Here is a 6,218-nt window from a genome sequence, read left to right as displayed (position 1 = left end):
GTCCATTTACTCCCCCCCTCCCCCCCTTGAGGCCATCTCCTTCCCAAGCTCTTTCTGTCGCAGCAGAGCGTGTGCGAGCCGTGCTTCTCCCTCTCTCTATGTCCATCTCCTCTTTCCTCTCCTCCTCTTTCCTTCCTCCATGAGTGTCCTTGTGTTCCCTTCCTCCGTCCATTTCCCTATTTCCCGCACCCTTCTCTTTGTCTTCTTCCGCGTTCCACATATCTGTGGCACATTCTTTTCTCTGGCTACCTGTTTCACTCGCTGCCCACTCTCTCCTTCTCCTTTCTCTGCCTATTCCTCTGCCTCCTTCCCTTTCTCTGTCTCCTCCTCCATCACCGCCCCCCGCCTCCATTCTCTGTCCACATTAACACCCACACCCAAAAAGAGGTTGGGGGTTTCCCCATAGTTTTTCTTGCGAAATAATGAGTAATATCTGCATTGTCTGAAATCGATCGAGGGGTTTAAGGGAAGTATTTCATCCGCTGATTTGCCTCGAGCCGCTGTGTCCGATCAGGTTGCGACCCAGATGTCTTGTTCAAGTGCCGCACTTGATACGAAAACATCCTGCAACTCAAAAAAACAGTGTCGAGTGCATTGAGAGGTGGTAGTACTCATTGAAACAAGAAAAATAAGTCCAGTAAACATGGATCTGGAAAAGTGTACTTTTGGAGATTAGTCCAGTCAAGATGGGTCCAGAAATGCATACTTTCTACGATAAACACATGTTTACAGTAGCTATTCAACGTGACGTTCCTTCATGACAATGCATCCCTCTGGACTCTGGCGTAAGGAATGGACACCCATTGAAGTATACAATGGTGTTGTTGTACATGCTGACACCCACTGATGACGTGACCCTGTAGTGTCAGCACATCGTTGATTGGCCTGGCATGGGTCAATTCGTTCAAGTGGTCCTATGACGAAAACGCTAGTGGATTCAGTTCTGGGGAACGAGCAGGTCAACATGTGGGGCCCTGCTCCAACCTACCCAGTGATCCTAAACTGTCTGCATCAGATGTTCACGCACATTGTGACGAAAGTGTGTGGAAATTCACAGCACCATTGCCTGTGAACCCTGCCTCATTGGTAAATAAAGTCTTGGATGCGAACAGTGAATCTGCCGCCATCTGCCATTATGGTCCTATGGCCTTAGGGCCTGAACGCGCTGTAAATGATACGGGTACAGCAATTGTTCATAAAGTGCCCCCCCCCCCCCCAAGCCCACCAGGCTAGCCGCGCGGTCTCACGCGCAACTTTCCGAGCGGGAAGGCGTGCTGGTCCCCGGCACGAATCTGCCCTGCGTATTAAGTGTCAATGTCCGGTGTTCGGCTAGCCTGTGGATGGCTTTTATTGCGGTTTTCCATCTACCTTGGCGAATGCGGATTGGTTCCCCTTATTCCGCCTCAGTTACACTATCTCGGCGATTACTGCTCAAACAATGTCTCCACGGACGCGTACGGCATCATAATTACTCTACCACGCAAAAATCTGGGATTACACTCGTCTGGAATGAAACGTTCCCGGGGGGGGGGGGGGGGGTCTCCACTGGGGACCGAACCGCACAATAACCCTGGGTTCGGTGTGGGGCGGCGGTGGGGAGGGAGGACAAAGCTTCACCGTCATTTCTAGGTCCACGGTTTAGTACACATATACACACACCCCACCCACATAAACCCCCCCCCCCAGGTAAGATAGTGATACACGCATGCCTTCCGTTGCTGTTAATCATCAGGTCCCAGGGGTTTCTTCCATTTCTTCCATTGAACGTAGCACACAGTTCTCCATGTCAAACATGCAGATTGTGTGGGGCCTTCCCATGTCTGACTTCCGATTTACAAGGGTACCTGTGTCGCTCAGACGTTGGTCTGCCGAACAGTTTATCAGAGAACATTCTGCTCTGTGGACATTTTTCAGCTTAGAGGGCACGGCCTCGCAGGCCATGTCCATTCGCCAAACCATATCAGAACGTCATATCCGCTATTTCACTTGTCGAGTTGTAGGTTTCCATGGTTAACAAATGTTGGAAGAGAGAAAACGTAAATGTACTACATCATTTGTACGTATAAACAGCACAATAACAATAAACACATCACTAAATCGGCGTTCGGAAGAAGGTAAAACATCATGCTACGTGCGCAGGGTAGACGGTACTAATGGAAACTAACGTAGCCTACAACACGATTCTAATCAGGCAACTGACAGCGGACCACCTAATGGCACGTAGTGTACTGTGAGTAAGACATCATAATACTCTTCCGACACATTTGACGCAGCGCCAATGCAATGACTGTGCTGATATCCGCAACCAAGCATCGCGCAACCCTTCCTAGGAACTCGTGTTTATCTCGGAAAGTATACGCTTCCTGACCCATGTTTATTGGACTTACTTTTCTTTTTTCGATGAGTAGCGCCACTTCTCAAAGTATTCGTCACTGTTTTTGAGCATCCTGCGTTTCAAGTATTTCACATATGGTAGGCAATGATACCTCATAACTCGCTTTTGTTAAATTTTATGGGAGAAGCAAAGACCGTTTCTCAAAAGCTAATATAATGTGATACAGATAAAGTTCTACATGTGTAAAAGTGTAGCTATACAGTAGAAGTCTAGAAAAATTAGAGAAGTCCATGCACATTCAAAAATCTCTTTGTTCGTGGAAATACTGATTAGTGGAATTAAATGCTAGTTACGAGCAGATAGAGATTGTCATTGCCCATATAATCTATCTCTAGCGAATTTCGCCCTGTAGTGCCATTTCCACGTAGCTCAATGTTTATGATGTTATACACTACGTGATCAAAAGTATTCGAAACCCCTCCCTCCCCCCAAAAACATACGTTTTTCATATTAGGGGCATTGTGCTGCCACATGCTGTCAGGTACTCCACATCAGGAACCTCGGTAGTCGTTAGCGAGAGAGCAGAATGGGGCGCTCCGCGGAACTCGAACGTGGTCAGGTGACTGGGTGTCACTTTTGTCATACCTCTGTACGCGAGATTCCCAAATCCTTAAACATCCCTAGCTCCACTGTTTCCGATGTGATATTGAAGTGGAAACGTGAAGGGACACGTACAGCACAAAAGCGTACAGGCCGACCTCGTCTATTGACTGACAGAGACCGCCGACAGTTGAAGAGGGCCGTAATGTGTAATAGGCAGACATCTATCCAGATCATCACACAGGAATTCCAAACTGCATCAGGATCAAGTACTATGACTGTTAAACGGGAGGTGAGAAAACTTGGATTTCATGGTCGAGCAGCTGCTCGTAAGCGACACATCGCGGCGCTAAATGCCAAACGACGCCTCGCTTTGTACATGGAGTGTAAACATTGGACGTTTTAACAGTGGAAAAACGTTGTGCTGAGTGAAGAATCACGGTACACAATGTGGCGTTCCGATGGCAGGGTGTGGGTATGGCGAATGCCCGGTGAACGCCGTCTGCCAGCGTGTGTAGTGTCAACAGTAAAATTCGGAGGCGGTGGTGTTATTGTGTGGTCGTGTTTTTCATGTAGGGGGGCTTGCACATCTTGTTGTTTTGCGTGGCACTATCACATCACAGTCCTACATTAATGTTTTAAGCACCATCCTGCTTCCCACTGTTGAAGAGCAATTCGGGGTGGCGATTGCATCTTTCAACACGATCGAGCGCCTGTTCGTAAGCACAGCCTGTGGCGGAATGGTTACACGACAATAACATCCCTGTAATGGACTCGCCTGCACAGAGTCCTGACCTGAATTCTATACAACACCTTTGGGTTGTTTTGGAACGCCGACTTCGTGCCAGGCCTCACCGGCAGACATCGATACCTCTCCTCAGTGCAGCACTTCCTGAAGAATGGGCTGCTATTCCCAAGAAACCTTCTAGCACCTGACTGAACGTGTGCCTGCGAGAGTGGAAGCTATCATCAAGGCTAAGGGTGGGCCAACACCATACTGAATTCCAGCATTAACGATGGAGGGCGTAACGAACTTGTAAGTCATTTTCAGCCAGGTGTCCGGATACTTTTGATCAGACAGTGTATATCCCTTCTGTCCCTAGCGAATTGCACTGTTGTATCATTTTCACGCAGGTCAATGTTTGTGGTGTTATATCTCCAGAACTATGCGTAATAAAATGTTATAGTTTTGTAGACTCATTCAGCTTGCGTTTGTGGATACTGTCTGCGAAATGAGGGATGAGTAGAGTTAGTAGCAAGGAAGTAATAAATTTAAACGTTATCCATGATGCGGCAGTTTTTCACGCATCTCATCAGTTACGACGTCGTATCTGCTGTGAAATACAATGATAAAATTTTGCAGGTACATTCAGTGGAATATGTGAATAATGTACAACATGTATGGGAGGAATGCAGGCAGCAGTAAAGAAGTAATACATGCAAACCTCATGGCTGAATCGACAGTTTTACGGCATGAATAGCGACAGTTTAGCAAGCAAGAAACTTTTCCTTTCATCATTTTGTGGGGTTTGTCAGTGAAAAATTAGAAATTAAGTGTAAAGTTTGATCCAAGTCAGTAAGTGCTCCCACTCTCATGTATTGGATGAATAATTTCTGGGTATTTGCGTGTAGTGGTCTTTACTGGTGTTTGACCCAACCCAACGTGGTCTATAGCATGTTGACATGATGCCTTGGCGTGGTCGTTCAACAGGTCTGTGTGCAGTCGAGAGCGTTCGGGACATCATCAGACTACAACTCCAGAGTCCTCCAGAAATAGGACGAAGTGTCCCTGTATTGACCAAGCAAATGCAACAGACGTGGAACTCCATCCCACAGACCGATATCCGGTATCCGTACAACACAAAGCATGTACGTTCAGATGTTTGTATTCAGCATTTTGGTGATCATACTGGTTATTAATGTGCCAGCATCTAACATTTGCAATCTTATCTCGCGATTACATTAATCTGTGACTTTGCAATGTTAATTAAGTATGTTACCAAGACAAACGTATTCCCCGAATTTCATTACTTTACATTAATAAATTTTTGCTGTTGCGATTTTTCTTTCCGCCTGTATATACAGTGTGATTCAGTTGCCCCTGTCGATGTCGTATTATGCAACCTGCAATTTTGTTGTGGTCTTCAGTCCTGAGACTGGTTTGATGCAGCTCTCCATGCTACTCTATACTGTGCAAGCTTCTTCATCTCCCAGTAGCTACTGCAACCTACATCCTTCTGTATCTGTTTGGTGTATTCATCTCTAGGTCTCCCTCTACGATTTTTACCCTCCACGCTGCCCTCCAATACCAAATTGGTGATCCCTTGATGCCTCAGAACATGTCCTACCATCCGATCCCTTCTTCTAGTCAAGTTGTGCCACAAACTATTCTTCTCCCCAATTATATTCAGTATCTCCTCATTAGTTATGTGATCTACCCATCTAATCTTCAGCATTCTTCTGTAGCACCACATTTCGAAAGCTTCTATTCTCTTCTTGTCCAAACTATTTATCGTCCATATTTCACTTCCATACATGGCTACACTCCATACAAATACTTTCAGAAACGAAACTTCCTGGCAGATTAAAACTGTGTGCCCGACCGAGACTCGAACTCGCAGGAGAGCAGGAGAGCTTCTGTAAAGTTTGGAAGGTGGGAGACGAGGTACTGGCAGAAGTAAAGCTGTGAGTACCGGACGTGAGTCGTGCTTCGGTAGCTCAGTTGGTAGAGCACTTGCCCGCGAAAGGCAAAGGTCCCGAGTTCGAGTCTCGGTCGGGCGCACAGTTTTAATCTGCCAGGAAGTTTCATATCAGCGCACACTCCGCTGCAGAGTGAAAATCTCATTCTGGAAACATTCCCCAGGCTGTGGCTAAGCCATGTCTCCGCAATATCCGTTCTTTCAGGAGTGCTAGTTCTGCAGGTTCGCAGGAGAGCTTCTGTAAAGTTTGGAAGGTAGGAGACGAGGTACTGGCAGAAGTAAAGCTGTGAGTACCGGGCGTGAGTCGTGCTTCGGTAGCTCAGTTGGTAGAGCACTTGCCCGCGAAAGGCAAAGGTCCCGAGTTCGAGTCTCGGTCGGGCACACAGTTTTAATCTGCCAGGAAGTTTCATATCAGCGCACACTCCGCTGCAGAGTGAAAATCTCATTGTGGAAACTTTCAGAAACGACTTCCTGACACTTAAATCTATATTCGGTGTTAACAAATTTCTCTTCTTCAGAAATGCTTTCCTTGGCATTGCCAGTCTACATTTTATATCCTCTCTACTTCGACCATCATCAGTTAT

General features: G+C 46.7%; 1 non-coding gene across 1 annotated transcript; it reads left to right on the top strand.

The window, feature by feature from the left end:
* The first annotated feature begins 5,642 nt into the window (after window positions 1–5,642).
* Window positions 5,643–5,717, top strand: Trnas-cga (transfer RNA serine (anticodon CGA)). The gene has a single exon. It is a non-coding gene; the product is annotated as a tRNA-Ser (tRNA).
* Window positions 5,718–6,218: the final 501 nt, after the last annotated feature.

Source organism: Schistocerca serialis, chromosome 2, assembly GCF_023864345.2.
Source record: "Schistocerca serialis cubense isolate TAMUIC-IGC-003099 chromosome 2, iqSchSeri2.2, whole genome shotgun sequence".
In the NCBI taxonomy this organism is placed as follows: Eukaryota; Metazoa; Arthropoda; class Insecta; order Orthoptera; family Acrididae; genus Schistocerca; species Schistocerca serialis.
Note: the sequence above shows the minus strand (reverse complement) of the source record. Positions and strands in the feature narration are given on the sequence as shown.